The sequence below is a fragment of the Pan troglodytes genome, chromosome 20 (genome assembly GCF_028858775.2).
Source record: "Pan troglodytes isolate AG18354 chromosome 20, NHGRI_mPanTro3-v2.0_pri, whole genome shotgun sequence".
NCBI lineage: Eukaryota > Metazoa > Chordata > Mammalia > Primates > Hominidae > Pan > Pan troglodytes.
Window position 1 is genome coordinate 63657096 of NC_072418.2, and position 20084 is coordinate 63677179.

Sequence of the window (20084 nt, forward strand, 5' to 3'; positions counted from 1 at the left end):
ATTTTTCCGTGTGCTTTTCTGCCTCTTGTCCTATACTTTTGGCATTTCTTCTGCTCTTAGAGGCAATGAGTCAACAGCATATTTTTAGCACCTCCTGTGTGCATAGAAGTGGCCCCTGACTCAATGGGAGTGTATAACTACCATGGGCCAAATCAGTGTGCTTTCCTGTTAGCCAGGGGATTATAGAAGAACACGCTCCCCTGATTCCAACAGAACTTGCTGCCACTCTGATGTCTTCATTGTAAGGCCTCTAAATGAATGTTCAAGAAATTCATGTTAAAGGCACGTGTCATATGTGTAACTTGTAAACATTTGTGTACTTGTCTCTGTGTCCTTACACCTCAGGCTTCAACTCTTGTTTTTACCTTTATCAATGACTACCTGTGTGCTGTGTGGTTTTGGACCAATTGCTCACCCCCTCTAAAGCTCAGTTTCTGCATCTGTAAAATGGATATAATGCCATATATACATAGATATAGATATACATACATATATATAATATACAAACTGAAATATATAGTTATATAAATATTTCAGTTTAAGTTTCAAAAATCACTGGAGGGTATTTTTATAATACCCTTCAGCAATTTTACCTGCTGCCTTTGCACATTCTGGTGAATTTCTAAATGGAAGTCTGATAGAGATTAATCTTTTAATGCATCATAAATAAAAAAGAAAATCACAGAATGATGTAGCTGGAGAGGACCTTGGGGATCTAGTGTTTCATGAAAGATTAATGTCCTTGATCTGTTTGTAAGTGTTTTGGAAAAATCTTCCATGGTCAAATAAAACTTGGCAATGTTGGATTAAAGTTAAATAGTTTTTTTTTTCCTGCAGAACTTCATAGTCTTTAATATGCTAATATGTTTTGTGAATCTACAAGGAATGAAGTGTTTCAATGCTTATTTTACCCAGATTCTCATTTTGGTACAGGCTGGTCAAGCTGAGTCAGCTAGTATGTTCTCTAGATGGAGATGATGGCTGATGCCTTTTTGAGAGCAAGAGAGTCCCCAGGGGAAGCAAGGGTATATCAGTTGCTCCATTTCATGCCAAGGATCCTCAGTCTTTAGAGGCTCAGAGAAGGCTGAAAGGCTACTCTAGGCTATCAGGGCTACCATTCATTGTGACCCATGCTACAGAGAAGCTTTGAGCTCAGTGCAAAGGAGTGACCAGCCCTTGAGAATCAGGAAAATTTATTTATTCCTGACCTAGTCCACTGAGGACATACAAGGAATGGGGCAGGGGAGTGTCACCAGCTATGGTTACAAGCTAGTCTGATTCTCTTTCATTAAGAAAACTGGTCCCTGTGAGTTTAGATTGGGAAGCACCAGGTTAAAAAATTTTTAGGCCAGGAGTGGTGGCCACTGTACTCCAGCCTGGGTGACAGAGTGAGAATCTGTCTTAAAAAAAAAAAAAAAAGTTAAGTGATGTCTTCTGTTGAGGACCTCTCAGAACTTTTAATATGAAAGTGTGCATTGTGAAGAATGGGAGTAGAGTGTACAGGAGTTTTAAAAGCTACTTGGTCATGAAACTCTTGCTTTGTGCAGGATTCGAGGGGCACTAACATTCTGAGGAAAATATTTTGGGAAACATTGATCTAATCCAAACTTCTCATTTTACCAGCAAACAACTGTGGGGCCCTCTAAGTTTCCTTTCTCCATCATTGTGACAAATTCATTGGAATTAATTCAATCAAACCTGGGGTCAGCTTTGAAGAGATTTATTTAGCAGGTAAATCTGTTTTGTACATTTTGAGGGAGTTCTGAGTTTCCATAGTCAAAAACCACAGATCAATTTAACCAACCTTTATGGAATATCACCTATGGCCCAAAGACCCTTTAGCTACAGTGATGGTCTACAAAAATATAAACTGTAATTCTTGCAATACAGGAGATTAGTAATAATGGTCAATATAATGATGATGACACCATGAATAGCTAACATTTATTGAACGCCTTTCTATTAGTCAGGCACTTTACTAAGTATTTTAATCCTCCCAACAATTTATGAGGTAGGGATTATAATAATTCCCATCTTATAGTGAGGACACTGAGGTTAGGAAATTATCCTAGCCTAAACGTTAAGTGTAAGCATGACTAGAAAGGTGTTATCAGCCTATAAGACATTCCTTTATGAGTGATACAAAATCCTATATAAATTCAGAGAAAAGAAAAGTGGTTTTAGAAGTCCTTGATCAGTGAGTGTGAAGCATGTGGTGGCCCGGTTACTGTTTGTTTGCCCATCTGTCCTCCCTCTGGGGATCAGCACCCCCTTACTTTGGAAGAATTGTTTTCCTTTTCACTGTAAGGTTCTTTCTGGCTATGCGATGGGGCACATTGCCTCAAACTAGCCCTGTTCCAGTCTTTGAGAACCTTGAAATTGGAACCAAGGGAAGAGGATTGCCTCTTGAATGGTAATTCTCTAAAATCTAGTCTGAGGTGCTGGTGCCTAATCCCTGGGTCTGTGGAAGGAGCTGGGCTGTGAGAGGGGAGAATGATGTTGATGTCAAGAGAGAGGCAGGTGCTAGGAGCAGAGAGATGGAGGCCTGGAGGGTTTCTGGGCTTCTCTGAGGCTTAGGGTTTGGATCATTGTCTTCATTACTGGAACAAAGGATTTACCATACCTGCTCTTCTGGGAATGAAACTGTCCTGCTTTGCAAAATAAAGTGTCATTAGAAAGAGATCTTAAAAACCCCACACCATAGACAGGTGCACAGATCCGTAGAAGTGTTAAAGTTCTGTCTGTTGGATGCTAAGCCAAGACTCTTAAGTATGTTCTAAAGAGAAACTGGTGTGTGTAGGCTGTGCACTCCCAGGGAGATAAAAAGTTAGGAACTTTATGGGTTGGGCTTGGTGGCTCCCACCTGTAATCTCAGCACTGTGGGAGGCTAAAGTGGGCAGATTGATTGAGCTGAGGAGTTCGAGACCAGCCTAGGCAACATGGTGAAACCCCATGTCTACAAAAGCTACAAAAATTAGCTGGGCGTGGTGGCATGTACCTGTAGGCGGGAGGATCGCTTGAGCCCAAGAGGGAGAGGGTGCAGTGAGCCATGATTGTGCCACTGCACTCCCCCTGGGTGACAGGAATTTTTTGGGGAATGGGATCTTGGAGACTGAGTAGAGACTAGAGGAAAAAAAAAAAACTACCTCCCCAACTGGCCACACTATTCTTTTAAAAAATGTTAATTGACAAATTAAAATTGTATGTATTTACGGAGGTATAATGTGATGTTATGATATATGTATACACTGTGGAATAATTAAATCCAGAGAATTAATAGATTCATCACCTCAAAACCTATCTTTTTTGTGGTGAGAACATTTGAAATTTATTGTCTTAGCAATTTTGAAATACACAATACTTCATTGTAAACTACAGTCACCATGCTGTGCTGTAGATCTCAACAAAATGTATTCTTCCTGTCTCAACTAAAACATTGTACTCTTTGACAACATTTCCCCATTCCTCTCACCCCCTCCAAAAACACCCATTCTTTATGTTGAAGAGAATGGCTAAAAAGTCCCAGCAGGTTTCAACTGACAGCTTCAGTGGTTGTCCCATCACACTTCAATGTTATTAATAGAAAGGGGAGGGGCAATACATAATTCGGACAGGCAGAAAGTACCATTGTAACCACTTTCCTGACTTCACAGAAAAAGTCCTCTTGTTTTCATCTGGAAAATGGGAACTGCGTGAATACCATTCTTCTTTTCTTCAGCCTCCAAAGAAAAAACAGATGCAAAGCCTTTTATCAATTGCAAAACAGTATACAATGTGTGTTATTACTCACAGTTGTCTTACTGTGACCAAACACTTTATAAGCCTGCGGCAAGTCAGCCTTACTCTCAGGAAGTGGACAATATTTGGGGAAGGAGAAGCAGCAGGATCTTTCAGGACAGTAGCCTTGGTGGGTCCAAAAATTCCTTGAGCGAAATGGGAGACAAAACTTTCTTCCTGCTTTGGGGTTTATCCTGTTAGTCTTGTCTCTCTTCACTCCTATTTTCTATGGAGAATTTCCTGGTTTTGGAGTTTGGGTGCGTTTTATGGAGAGGAGGCAGAACATCTTTAGCTCCAGCAGAATGAAAGGATACATGCAAAGGAACCTAGCACAGTATGTGGTACCCAGTTCCCCTTTAACTTGGCTTTATTCATTCACTCCTGGTAGGGCATTAATAAGGGATTTAGCCCCCTCCTATTGAAAACGATTAATTCAGGGAAGAGTTCAGGCAGTGTGGACAGATACAGTGTAGGCCAAGCCTGTTTCTAAGGCAGGAGCTGGGTAGGGAGGGTGAGAAGGGCGAGAAGAATAGGGAAATATGTGTCGTCTGTGTTGCTGCTGTTGCAACCACCACAACAAACAAACAAGTGAAAAAAAAAAATAATTGTCCATACCGGAAAGTGTGCTGTTTTGGAGGAGGCTGGGGAAAGTGTGGATGGCTCGAGTGGGTCCTGTTGGATTGAAGTCTGACAGTGGTGATTCCCTTCAACAAATGGTCGGGGTGGGAGGGTACACACACACACACACACACACACACACACACACACACACCCCACATGCAGCGCCCAGCCTCCGATTTCAGCGCTGGCAGGAGATAACCATTCTTAGCTCGCCTTTCCAGGGTTATTTTTGGCTGAGGCTGTTCGCTGATGGCAAAAGGTTTCAGCCCCCTCCCAAATCCCTCCCCGTGCTTGTTCTAAAGAGAAACTGGTGCGTGTAGGCTGCGCACTCCCAGGGAGACAGGGAGACGGGCCTGGCGCCGGAGAGGAACCCGGACTCTGCCCAAAGTCTCGCCGCCCGCCGGCTGTTTTCTGGCGGAGGGTGTGCCCCGGAGGGCGGCGATCGCGCGTGAAGGCTGGGGCCAGGCGCGGGTGCAGGCGTCACCGGGGTCGGGCTAGCAGGCCCTGGAATCAGGATTTTGGGACACCCCGAAAGTAAGTCCAACTTGGGGAGAAACTGAGGACACCTCGGGCGGTCTGGCAGCGGAGAAGGTGGGCGGGAGAAAACTTTACAGGAAGGCAGAAGCAATCTCCGCCGAGGGAGTCAGCGAGCAGCTGCACGGAGAGGAGGGGCGGGCAGTCCCCAGGCGGGCGGGTGCAGGGCGCAGGGTGCCGACCTGCCGGAGAGGGGGCCTGGGAGCGAGGCGGAGTCCCGGTGCGCGGCCAGGTGGGCGGAGGCCCCCAGCAGGCTGCAGATTGCCTCCGGCCCCGGAAGCCTCAGCAGGACCGGCCAGGAGGCGCCACGGAGGGGAGCCCCATCCCGGTGCTGACAGTGCCCACCGCGCCCTACGAGGACCGGCGGCCGGCCGGCAGCGGGGGTCTGCGGCGACCTACCAGCCTCTTCGAGGGCCAGCGCAACTACCTGCCCAAATTCATCCAGAGCGTGCTATCGTCCATCGACCTGCGCGACCGCCGGGGCTGCACCACGGTGGTGGGCAGCGACGGCAGGTACTTTAGCAGGACGGCCATCGAGATCGTGGGGCAGATGGCTGCGGCCAACGGGGTGAGTGTCCGGATGCCCCTCGCTTCCCGCCGCGCTGCCGCCATGCCCTCTCCTAGCCCTTGTCCCCCTGCTGCCTCCGGGCCCAGCTGGGAGGCCCCTGCCCGGCCCAGGCTTTGCTTCCTCACTCCCGCATCCTCACCCTCCAGCGCCCCACTCCCGCCGCGCTCGCAGCCTCCCCGGCACACCCCGGACACTGGGTTCTATTAGTACCCACCGCCCCCAAAAGCCTTGAGGGGTGTCCGTCGTTCCTGGAGCCACTCCGGGTGCCCTGGACTCTTCTCCGACTCTGCACACATCCCGCACCTGCTCATTTTTCTTTCGGACATTCTCTTACCCGGCCCTGTAGATTCCAAGGCAGCTCCCAGTTTTCCATATTGTTCCCAACGCGTTCACTGCCCACAGTCCCCACACAAACTTCTTTCCCAGGCTCACAACATAGTCCCTCTTCCCCGTGCCCTTTTTGCAATAATCTGCCAGTCCCCTAAGTCTTAGCTCTGCCTATTTAACAGTAGTGGTGTCTCAGAACACACACACACACACACACACACACATACACACACACACACACACACACACACGATCCCTGACATATTTGGCAAGAGTAGGTCCTGAAGGTTTTTAATATTTTGGTTCTTTAACCCAGTGGAATTACTGAATGATTTATTTAATTAGGGTAGGGATGGAGTGGATCCATTTGTTTGATGCTAAACAGCCTGAGCTCGCAGTTCCCAGGGGGCATATCTCTAAATGGTCTGAAATGAGATTTGCAGTGGTTTTCTTAATGCAATTCCCAACTTCTCTCCAAATGCCTTTTGACATTTGACAACATTTCATGCCTCTTCCCCTTTCGCTTTTCATCCTTGTTTTCTCTCCCTTCTCCCACGACCTCGGTAGTCTTCTGCAATCCAGATTCTCAGACTTCGGGTTTTTCTCCCTCTGCCCCTTTCCTCTATGTCCTATAACTAGAAGCACCTTTTGGCATAGACCCGTATCCCAGTTTCCTCTTTCCCAGGTCCAGCAGCATCTCAAGGACATCTACAAGAGGGATACCTAACTTCAGGGGTCTCTGAATGATATGTGGGAAACATCGTCTAAAAAGGTAATTTTATCCTTATTCATGCAACCAGACCCACACTCATAGAACTTGTCTTTAAGGGGAGTGTCTTGCAGATGTATAAATGAGTGTTAACATCTTTAAAAGCAAAACTGAACATTTCCCTGGCATTTGTATTCCCTCCTTCCTTCCCAACCCTTTCCTTTTCATTTTCTCATTTATTATTAAAAACATTTTTAAAGGATCTCCATGCTTCATATTTATCTACTATAATTCCTCCTTCTCGGTGTTGCAGGGATAGGGAAAGAGGATTTTTTAAAAAACACAATAAAAAGCAATTGGGAGAAACAGGGCCAGTGGTGTTGGGGTGGGTAGTGGAATTGTGATTTTTGACTCCAGTAGACAATGATGCTGGATATATGGGGTTTGATTTCTCTCTGGCTCCTCACTTGAGATTGATGAAGTTTGGCTAGAATCAGGGAGTTGAAGAGAGGTTGACAAATGGTCTTTCACTCTTCTCTGACAGGCTGTTCCTGTGGAGTGATGGAGAATAATGAGCCTTGGGAGAGCTATGGGAGCTCTCATACTCCTTCCCGAGCCAATTTTTTAGGGAGTGAGAGAAACATGGCCTGTCCAATACTTGTTGTGGGTCAGGATATTTTTGAAGCTACGGTTGTTGATTTGCATGGGAAAATTATTATGTCTTATTATTTCTTGTCCCACTTTACCATAAGGGCTCCTCAGCTTCTTACTTCAATGGGTCTTCCATGACAAACACACTTTATTAACTCTAAGAGTGGAATTTATTTTAACAGATAATTAGCATAGGTCAATATATGCTTAAAATAGAGTCAAATTAAACGCACTAGCTGTTATAAAGGACAGCTGACAAAATCCACATAGAAGCATCGACTCTTAAATAATCTGAAAGTACTTCTTCTAAGAGGGGCGGGCATGGGTGAAGGGAATGGTGGACATGTTTCAGAATTTCAAACGCCAACTTTAACCAATCGTTTCCTCATTTTGTTCACCTTCTTGGGGGCTTATGCTAAAGTGAAGTGAATAGCCATAAGGCTGGCTTCAGGAGAAAGGTGGTCTAAAAGAACTGGATAATTATAAGCAAAATTGGTCTCGAATGATTGAAAATTGATGAGAATGTGCTTGTCTCCTGATTTGGCATCCTGAGTTAGACTCAGGAATACTGAACATGGATCCCAAAGGCTTTGGTCTTTTTTGATATCCTATTGGATAATCATAAGCAGGCTAGAAAAATAGGAAACTAGAATTTTTTCTCTTTGAACTGACAAATCTGACCAGTGGGCTGCATTCTCTATATCTGAAAAATCTTGGTTTTGATTGAAAAAGTTAATTTTACAAAGCAATTTTCTTTTTTTAAATTAAATTTCATTTTTTTTTGACACAGGGTCTCACTTTGTTGCCCAGGCTGGAGTGCAATGGTACAGTCTTGGCTCACTGTAGCCTTGACCTCCCCAGATTCAGGTGATCTTCCCACCTCAGCCTCCTGAGTAGCTGGGGCTATAGGTGCACGCCACTACGCACAGCTGATTTTTGTGTTTTTACTACTCATAGGGTTTCTCTGTGTTGCCCAGTCTAGTCTCAAACTCCTGATCTCAAGAGATCTGCCTGCCTTGGCCTCCTAAAGTGTCATGAACCACCATGCCCAGCCTACAAAGCAATGTTCTAGGAAAAACTACAGTTACTCTTTGATTATGTAATTGCTGGAGAAGAAAAGCATGGCATTTCTAAAATGATGAACTATATTACTTATATTTTAATATCTCATAAAGTTTGAAATAGACATTTCAAACATAAACATGTATAAAAATTTTTATAAATTATAAAATCAAAAACATTTTACAATTATTTTATTATAAAATTATTATAGAATGAAAAACATTATAAATTTAAACAACTTTTTAAAAAATTTATTTTGGGATTTCCCATGGAGTGATGGAGAATAATGAGCCTTGGGAGAGCTATGGCAGCTCTCATACTCCTTCCTGGGCCAACTTTTTTAGGAAATGGGAGAAATATACCTTGTTCAATGTTTATTGTGGGTCAGGATATTTTTGAAGCTATAGTTGTTGATTTGCTTCAAACTTTAAAAAAATTATTATAAAATTATGGGATGTAAAAAAATTTATTATAAAACTTTGAAATTTTCAAACTTTCAGAAAAGCAGAGAGATGAGATTAATGGCACTCACAGGCAAGCATAGAACATAGATTGTAAACATTTTGCTATATTTGTGTCATGACTATTTTTTGCTTGTGTTTGAAAGTATATTAAAGAAAATGATATTTTACCCCTAAATTCTTTAGTACAGATTTCTAAAAAAATAAGAACATTTTCCTGTATAGTTACAAAATCATCTTTTCAAACAAAATAAAAAATGGCTTTTTTATATCATTTATTACCCAGTCCACATTCAGATTTCCTCAATTATTATGAAATGTCCTTTTATTTTTTGAGACAAAGTCTGCTCTTTCACACAGCCTGAAGTGCAGTGAAACAATCATAGCTCATTGCAGCCTCAAACTCCTGGGCTCAAGTGATCTTCCTGCCTCAGCTTCCTGAGTAGCTAGGACTATAGGTGCACACCACCATGCCCAGCTAATTTATTGTTTTTGTAGAGATGGAGGTCTTACTACGTTGCCCAGGCTGTTCTCAAACTCCTGGCCTCAAGTGATCCTTCCAGCTTGGTCTCCCTGAAATATCTTTTGTGGCTGGTTTGTTCAAATTAGTTTCTTCTAATCAAGGGACACACATTGCATTTGATTATTTAGCTCAAGACTGTTTTAACCTGGAAAATACACATACTCTTTGTTTATGTATTTATTTAGTGAAATTGACTTGTTGAAAAACTAGTCAGTTGTCCTGTAGAATATTTCCCCTTCTGGAATTTTCTGGTTGCTTTTTATGGTGTCATTTAACTTTTCACTCTGTTTTTTCCTGGTTAACTGGAAGTTAGTTCTAAAGGCTTTTAGGCCTGCTATAACAAAATACCAAAAACTGGATGACTTATAAAGAACAGAAATTTATTTCTCACAGTCCTAGAGGCTAGCAAGTTTAAAATCAAGGAGCATGTGGTTTTGATATCTGGTTAGGACCAACTTTCTGGTTCATAGATTGGCCTTCTTTCTGGGCCCTCACATAGTGGGAGAGACTAGCTAGCTCTCTGGGGCCTCTTTTATAAGGGCACTAATTCCAATCATGAAGCCTCTGTCCTTATGATCTAATGACCCCCTAAAGGCCCCACCTTTTAATACCAGCACCTTTGGGGTTAGGATGTCAACATATTAATTTTGGGAAGACATACACGTTCAGCCCATTGCAAGGTTTAGTTAGATTCAGGTTCAACTTCTTTTTTTAAAGACTATTTCATAGGCAATAATGTGTATTCACATCCCATCATTAGTGATGGTGAGATGATCGCAAGGTTAGGGTGATCACTGCCTATCTCCTCTGCTATATTCCCCCTTGGGTCAAGCCAGTAGTCTGTGACGTGAACTTTGTACCATGTGTATATTCAGTTATATTCTGTATCAATAGTTACTTGATTGTTTTAGCATTTATTAATGATCCTTGCTTGAGTTGATTATTTCATTAGGGGTTTCAAAATGGTGAATTTCTAATTCTCTAATTCTATCTACATGTTTTAGCTGGCATTTTTCTATAAGCAGACCATTTTCTTCACAACTGGGTTATTTGGCTACCCTGAAACATAGTTCCTTCCGGGAAGGCAGAACATATGTTTATTTCTGTCTTTTAAAAATTACTGGTGTTTGGAGTGAAGATTAGGTGAGCTAACTACCTCCACAGGTGACAAATGAATTTTGTTTTGTCTCACTTTTGCTTTTTTGAATATCACTGTGGCTGCTTGGATATTTATATTTAATTTGAATGGATTAGGGAATAAATGAGAAGATAGGTTTTATCTGTTTCTGTAGTTTTTATGTGGCTGTGTGAACTTACTTTTAAAAATTCCCAGAAATATTTTAATTCCCCTTTAAAGATATAAACTATGTCATACTATAAAGCAAAAGAAAAACCAATCATGTGAAGAGTAAATAGTACCGTTTAAACGAATTGTGGTTAAGCTTAGTTTGTACCTAATTAGTTTTTTATTTTCTTTCTACTTTTATCTGCTTCAGAGCCTCTTCAGTGGTTTAGATCTTCTATGTGTCAAATTATTCTAATCTCTTAAAAAGTTTAAGAGCTAAAATACAACACAATGACTACAAGAATGCCTTTGTCCTTTTCTGGGTAGGTACACCTAAGGCAACTTCTTTTTCTCTTCTTTGTTCTCTTCTTCTTTCTTATTCTTAAATCATCTTCAATATTGGACAGATGACAGCACTATGCCTGCCTCAAGATGTTTCTGACTTTTTCTTTTTCTTTTTCTTTTTTTTTTTTGAGATGGAGTCTTGCTCTGTCACCCAGGCTAGAGTGCAGTGGCACAATCTTGGCTCACTACAACTTCTGCCTCCTGGGTTCCAGTGATTCTCCCAACTCAGCCTCCTGAGTAGCTGGGGTTACAGGCATGCACCACCACGCCTAGCTAATTTTTTGTATTTTTACTAGAGACGGGGTTTCACCATGTCGGCCAGGCTGGTCTTGAACTCCTGACCTCAAGGATCTGCCTGCCTTGGCCTCCCAAAGTGCTGGGATTACACGTGTGAGCCACTGCACCCGGCCGTTTCTGACTTTTTCTAAAGTCTTTCTCTGGAGATGACATTATATAATAGCGCTGTTCAATAGAAGTTTCTTTGATGATGGAACTGTTCTATAATCTGCATTGTCCCAGCCACTAGCCATATGTGACTACTGTAACACTTGAAATGTGGCTAGAGCAACTGAAGAACTGAATTTTGCATTTTACTTAATTTTAATTAATTAAAATAGAAATGCAAATAACCATAAGTGGTTAGTAGCTACCATACTGGACAGCAAAGATCTGTAATTCAGCATTTAAAATCGATTTTGTTTTGTTTTCAAAAATGGAGTCAGACTGTTACAACCCAAAAGAACTGTAGGTTAAATTAAGGTAAATCCCCAAATACTACATACACATTTGGGAAATCCAAACCAGATTTTTTCATGTGATAACCACACCCTCTTTTGACTTTAGCCTTGGAGGTAATGGAGTATGGCAGAAAAAACCCTGTATCAGCAGCTGGAAGACTCACCTTCTTTTCCTAGCTCTGCCATATATTGACCAAAAGAGTCAAAGTCCATTCAGATGGTTGAAGGGCCTTGGAATTTTGTTTTCGGTTTTCACATACAAGTTGGAGGGCAGATGCGTTAGCCTCTTGAAATACCCAGAAACCACTTGTTTCCTCATCTAAAAATCAGGTATGACAGGATCATTTAATTATCCTGGAAATCAGATGAAGCACTGCATATGAAAGCACTTTGTAACATCGATAGCACTGGGAAATGTAAAGACCTTTTACTGAAATATAAAGGTGTATGGTCAACTGAATATATCTCAGATAGTTAGGATTTGACTGTATATATTGAATATAACCTGTAGTGGGCCCCTTGGTAAACAGCTTACAGTTTTGTTGCAAGTTTTAGCCAAGAGAAAATTTATTTGTTGACTAGTCATGCCCTTTATTGGCCACATGATGAGCAGCCAAGATATTAACACACAGTGCACCTTGCAGAATTCAAGAATGTCTCAGTGTCTTGTGAACTAGGAAGCTGAAATTCAGTGGTATGCAGAAAGCTGGCTCAGTAGGAGCCTTGGGAGTGTCCTCCAGATAGATGTTTGTGCAGGTTGTGTTTGATTCCAGTTGGCCATGAAAAGCTGGTTGCTCTAAAGAATGAGAATATACTTGGTTTTGCATTTACTAGAACTATCTGGGGAACAAATCTTGGGGTGGAAGAAAGAAGGGAGGGAGGGAAAGCTGTGCTTCAATACCTAGGGCTTCTTTCCTGGAAGGGATCTGAGAATCTGGGATTGGGTGGCTAATATCTCATCTCTAGAAGGGAGAAAGAACTGGGTGGTGATGGCTTTGTATTTTCTATTGGAGTTCACTACAGAATAGGTGAATGGAATGGGCTGCTATGATCCAGACATTAGGGAGGACAGGTTTGTGATACATTAGAAAACTTGAATGAGCCCTTCTATGATTCTCTCTTCCCTCTTTCTGCTTCCCGTTCTGAATCACCATCCGCAGGTTGTGGAATTAGCAAATCTATTATGTGAGCAATAGCAAACTTACAGGAGCCCTTGGCTCCATCTATCTCCCTGTTTGTGTCAGTTCCTTCTGGATGCTTTTAGTCTGTGGTCTTCATTCACTCTTTTTATGGGGAAGTAAAAGGAGTGGGGCAGATTATGAGAACAGCTGGGTCCTCCCAGTTGCTGGGGTGGTTATTTTAAGCTTTGTTTAATGTGTCCAGAGACCCAGATGGCATTTTTAACTAAGCTGCTTTATTAAATCTTGTGATAAAGCATAGTGATGTTTATTGAAAAGGCAGACACGCATCAGCAACATTATGCGTGAAACTTGCTCTAAGAATTTTCTATAAAACATCTGTTCTCTTTGAGCCTTTTGTGAACTCTGGAAGTTTGCTAGTTTCTATACAGACTTGAGGACAAGAAGTTGGAACCCACTTTTGGAGATGTCCAAGCATAGGTATTGGAATCATTAATCCTAACCCTCTCAGTTTTAAGGCCCCGGATACCCTTCTGTTAGACAACAGTAACATGAGCAAGCACTGTAATAACCTTTCAACAAGATGATTTGGAAATAATGGACAAGAAAAATTAGTATACATTGTTTGGGGATTTTAAAATTAAAGATCAAAAGCTAGGGCTTCAATGACCTGTGCCAGCCTATAGCCTTAAGAGTCAATTTGCAAACACTCAAGATTTGGCCAATATGCCTCTACTACTTCTACTTAACACAGTCAAAGGGAAATTTTTAGATTCTTTCATCTGATTTGACTCTCTTAGTTACGAATAAGAGGATATCTAGAATATATATGTGACTTGTTAAAATGAAAATCCACCTTCTCTGAGTCTTCAAATATCTTTCATATCTTACATTTTTTAGTCACATCAACTTTTGAAGTCATGTCCGTAGTTGTATGAAAAGAAAAATTTCAGGAACATTCAACCTCAAAAGTTCTTTTTCTTAGTCTGAAGTCGTAGAAGCATTTGACTTTTACTTTCTCTTTTTAAGTTTGTACTAGTAGGTATTTTGTATAAATATAATATTTAATTATTGCCTTTGTATTCTTTTTCTCTAGTAAACATCCTGGTTTTTAGCTATCAATATGTAGTTTTACATTTAGGGATTTCTAATGGAAAGAGAAAGGAATCTGAAATCAGAGGACGAGAGTTTATTCTACTTGACCAAACACATACACAATACTGGAAGGAGAGTTTTACAACAAATATTTAATATCTATGACATGTAAACCGTTTTTTGAAATCAAGAAAATTCAAACAATTCAATACAAATATCATCAATAATAACACATGAACAGGTGGCCAACCTTATTAATAACCAGAGAAATATAAATTAAAACAATCCATCAACTTGTAAAAAAGATGAAATTACCCAGAGTTGGTGTAGGTGATGGAAAATTGTCATGTTTGTATACAGTTCATAGAAGTTAAATTGACATAACTTTTTGGTCAGGCAATTTGGAAGTATATATCTAAATTAATAGAGTAGTTTTCTAATAACCTGGGAATCTCTTAATCTAAGAATCTTTGCTGTAGATTTTTCTAGAACAAATGTACAAACATCTGTGTACAAGGGTACTCACTGCAGCATTTTGCTAAGGAAAAACTCAGAAAAAATCTATATGTTCAACAGAGAACAGGTACATAATTTATGACACAACTGCACAATATACACCACTAAAATAAAGGATATAAATTTATATGTAGTATGAAAAAGATGTGAATGATAGCTTGTTGGTGAAAAACAGCAATGACTGGAATATTGTGTGTAACGTAATCCTGCTTTTCTGTATATAATGTAGGCATAGAAAATAGGATTGAAAGGACATACTCTAGTCAACAGTGTATATAGCTTGGGTGGAGGGGGTGTATAATGGGGAAGGAGAGTCCCTTTTCCTATCTATTCCATATACATCTCTGGATTTAAAAGATCATACATGCATATGCATTACCTTCAAAATTAAAATGATAAAGACAAAAGGAGAAGCTTTGGATTTGAATCATGATACTACTGTTTGCAACTTCTATGACCGTGGGGAAGTCGCCTAGCCTCCTGGGGTTTATTTCCTCATTTATAAAAATAGGGAAAGTAATAATACTTGTCTACATATCTTCTAGTGTTGTTGGGAGGATTGAATGTGATAATGGGTTACAGCATTATGAATTATTTATTCATAGAACACAATTATTATAAAAATAGTTTGCTCTGATTAAAATAAAAGAAGGACGAGATCGTGTGTGTTTTTCAGTCCCAGTAGCTTTACTAACCAGAAAGCGCCTGCTGATGTGGTGATCACAGTTGCTTTGGTGCAGCTTCCTGTTGACTTTTGGCAATTCTCCACGCTGCTAGCTAAGGCTGAGGTGGCGACTGTGGAAGGTGTGATCTCCTCCCCCTCCCAGCACACATTTGTGTGCATACTCACACTCATGCACACACAAACACACACATGCACACTCTATCACAGTACAGGAGGTGGCAGCAGCTGCTCCGGCATAGACTTTCACACAACATAAAGGGCTTTTTTGGTGTGGTCTGTGCATTATTTCCTGTTAAGCATGAGCTGAGTCAGTGCCGTGCTTTTCCATCTGAAACCTTTCTGAGGCTCAGGCTGTGTTAAGAGCAAACCCTCTCCCCTCCATGCCCACCCCATGGCCCTCTACTGAAGCCAGATCATAATCTGCTCATTTCATGAGGATTTTCAAACCGAATGGACTGGGCCATGTGAGAGATCACTGAAAGGAACAGACCAAGCAGAGGCTAAGAGACTCCACGCTAATCTGCTGAGTCATCTGAAAATGCACAGCTGTGGCAGCTCACGGTGCTTTAAAGTACTTTGGCAGGATGTTTGTTCAGGGGGCCTGTTCCTGCAGCCCTGCTGAATGTTTGGTTAGGAGGCATAATCATTTTTTGGACAGGATCTCCCAAATGTAAGGTGATAGATGCTAATGTGGAATATAATACAGAAGATACAGCTTGGATGTCATAAATAACAATAAATTGTTTAATCTTGCTGAGTTGTAAATATATGATTGCCAGAAGTCTTTAGTTCACTGGAACATAGTATGGGGGCAGGGGCACTTAGCAAATAGGCAGTTATTATTTTCCAACCAGACAGAAACTGGTCTGATGAAATTTATCTAAAAAGGCATACACATGTATTTTAATTAATTGTGACAATTACTCAGAGAAAACACATGGCCCTAAAGAGGCTGAGGGTTTTTTTGTTCTACCTATAAATGTATATGTATATTCACCTATATTCTACCTATGTATAAGTAAGAGAATGAGTTTTTGTTTTGGGGATATATATTTATACGTATCTATACAGACAGATATACACATACTTAATTTCTGTGTACCTATTAAGGTGCGGTGACAGATGGAAAGTATTTTTAAAAGCATTTAGATAGCTTATTCTATAGCATATGTGTGCATATAGCCCCCCCATAAAGCTTTGTCTCTTTTCTGGATATATTTAACAAGAGGCTAGAACAGAGTCCAAAATGTCAGAAATGTTTGAACATTCCATAGAAATGAAGGAGGTGTTTCCAAATGACCTATGTTTCTATGGCAATAAATAGAACTTGTGCTGCGTTGGATGGGTCAGGAGTAAGGAATATAAACAGTGTAAGTATGGCTATTCCAGGAAGAAATCTACCTTGTAAGAACAGCTTTGTGCAGTGAGCTCGACAACATTGATCAGTTAGCAGTCCGGTTCAGTACAACATTGATCAGGTAGCAAGACGGTTCGGCAGTGCCAGTCGGAGACACAGATGGGGACAATCAAAGAAGATGCAGGTCAGGACAAGGATGCAGACATGTACCTGTCACTACCATGGACTTCAGCAGCTTCTTAGTGAGCAGGTTTATGATCAAAGAAGAAAGACATCGTTGATATGTAAGCATGTTACAATTAATTTGCTGTTTAGTTACTAGCAAACTACATCCAGGTTTTAGTTTTTAGGTTTTTTGTTCTTTTTTCTTTTTTGAAACAGGTTCTTGTTCTGTCATACAGGCTGGAGTGCAGTCGTTATCCAAGCTCACTGCAGCCTTAAACTCCTGGGCTCCGTGGATCCTCCCACCTCAGCCTCCCAAGAAGCTGGGACTACAGGTGCACACCACCATGGCCAGCTAATATTTCTAATTTTTTTGTAGAGATGAGGCCTTGCTGTATTGCCCAGGCTGCTCTTGAGCTCCTGGCAGTGTAGATATTTCCATGTTTATACAGATGATGGTGTAGATATTTCCATGTTTATACAGATGAGTGTGTAGATATTTCCATGTTTTTAAAGATGGCGGTGTAGATAGTTCCATGTTTATAGAGATAGCGGTGTAGATATTTCCATGTTTATAGAGACAGAGGTGTAGATATTTCCACGATTACACAGATAGCGGTGTAGGTATTTCCATGTTTCTACAGATCGCGGTGTAGATATTTCCATGTTTTTAAAGATAGCGGTGAAGATGTTTCCATTTTCATACAGGTAGCGGTGTAGATATTTCCATGTTTATACAGATGGCGGTGTAGATATTTCCATGTTTATTGAGATAGCGGTGTAGACATTTCCATGTTTATACAGATAGTGGTGAAGATATTTCCATGTTTATAGAGATAGCGGTGTAGATATTTCCATATTTATACATATAGCAGTGTAGATATTTCCATGTTTATAGTGATAACGGTGTAGGTATTTCCATGTTTATAGTGATAGCGGTGTAGATATTTCCATGTTTATACGGATAGCGGTGTAGATATTTCCATGTTTATACAGATAGCAGTGTTGATATTTTCATGTTTATACAGATAGCGGTGTAGGTATTTCCATGTTTATACAGATACCGGTGTAGATATTTCCATGTTAATACAGATGGCTGTGTAGATATTTCCATGTTTATAGAGATGGCTGTGTAGATATTTCCATGTTTATACAGATGGCAGTGTAGATATTTCCATGTTTATGCAGATGGTGGTGCTGATATTTCCTTGTTTACAGAGATAGCGGTGTAGATATTTCCATCTTTTCACAGACTGCGGTGTAGGTATTTCCATCTTTACACAGATAGTGTTGTAGATATTTCCCAGTTTACACAGATAGATGTGTAGATATTTCCATGTTTACACAGATAGCATTGTAGATATTTCCATGTTTACACAGATAGCATTGTAGATATATCCATGTTTATACAGATAGCGGTGTAGGTATTTCCATGATTATACAGATAGCGGTGTAGATATTTCCATGTTTCTACAGATAGCGGTGTAGATATTTCCATGTCTATAGAGATAGCGGTTTAGGTATTTCCATGTTTATAGAGATAGCTTTGTAGACATTTCCATGTTTATACAGATAGTGGTGTAGATATTTCCAAGTATATACAGATAGCGGTGTTGGTATTTCCATGTTTATACTGATAGTGGTATAAATCTTTCCATGTTTATACAGCTCGCGTTGTAGATATTTACAACTTTATACAGATGGCAGTGTAGATATTTCCATATTTATACAGATGGCTTTGTAGATAGTCCCATGTTTATGGAGATGGCAGTGTAGATATTTTCCAGTTAATAGTGATGGAGGTGCAGATATTTCCATTTTCATACAGATCGCGGTGTAGATGTTTCCATGTTTATACAGATAGCGGTGTAGATATTTCCACGTTTATATAGATAGCGGTGTTGGTATTTCCATGTTTATACAGATAGCGGTGTAAATATTTCCATGTTTATAGAGCTCGCCATGTAGATATTTCCAATTTTATACAGATGGTGGTGTGGATATTTCCATGTTAATACAGATGGCAGTGTAGGTATTTCCATGTTTATACAGATAGCGGTATAGTTATTTCTCTGTTGATAGAGATAGCAGTGGAAATATTTTCATTTTTATACACATAGCGGTGTAGATATTTCCATGGTTATAGTGATAGCGGTGTAGATATTTCCCTGTTTATACAGATAGCGGTGTAGATATTTACATGTTTATACAGATTGCTGTGCAGATGTTTCCATGTTTATAAAGAGGGCTGAGTAGGTATTTCCATGTTTATACAGATGGCAGTGTAGATATTTCCATGTTTATGAAGATGACTGTGTAGATATTTCCATGTTTATACAGATGTTGGTGTAGATATTTCCCTGTTTATAGAAATAGCGGTGTAGATATTTCCATATTTATAGATATAGCAGTGTAAATATTTCCGTATTTATACCGATAGCGATGTAGATATTTCCACGTTTATACAGATAGCGGTGTAGATATTTGCATCTTTATACTGTGAGTGCTATACATATTTCCATGTTTATAGAGATGGTAGTGTAGATATTTCCATGTTTATACAGATGACTGCGTAGATATTTGCATGTTTATACAGATGGCACTGTAGATAATTCCATGTTTATAGAGATAGCGGTGTATATATTTCCATGTTTATACAGATAGCGGTGTAGATATTTCCATGTTTATAGAGATAGCAGTGTAGCTATTTCCATATTTATACAGATAGCGGTGTAGATATTTCCATGTTTATACAGATAGCAGTGTAGGTATTTCCATGTTTACAGAGATAGCGGAGTAGATATTTCCATCTTTGCACTGATTGCGGTGTAGATATTTCCATCTTTACACAGATAGCGGTGTACATATTTCCATGTTTATACAGATGGCTGTGTAGATGTTTCCATGTTTATGCACATGGCGGTGTAGATATTTCCATGTTTATACAGATGACTGTCTAGCTATTTCCATGTTTATAGAGATAGCGGTGTAGATATTTCCATATTTATACAGATGGTGATGTAGATATTTCCATCTTAATACAGATGGCAGTGTAGATATTTCCATGTTTATACAGATGGCAGTGTAGATATTTCCATGTTTATAAAGATGGCTGTGTAGATACTTCCATGTTTATAGAGATGCCAGTGTAGATATTTTCATATTTATAGAGATGGCGGTGTAGATATTTCCTTGTTTACAGAGATAGCGATGTAGATATTTCCATGTTCATACAGATAGCGGTGTAGGTATTTCCATGTTTCTACAGATAGCAGTGTAGGTATTTCCATGTTTACAGAGATAGAGGTGTAGATATTTCCATGTTTATACAGATGGCTGTGTAGATATTTCCATGTGTATAGATAGGGCTGTCTAGATATTTCCATGTTTATTGAGATGGTGGTGTAGATATTTACATGTTTATACAGATGACTGTGTAGATATTTGCATGTTCATAAAGATGTCGGTGTAGTTATTTCCATGATAATAGAGATAGCGGTGTAGATATTTCCATGTTTATTGATATAGCG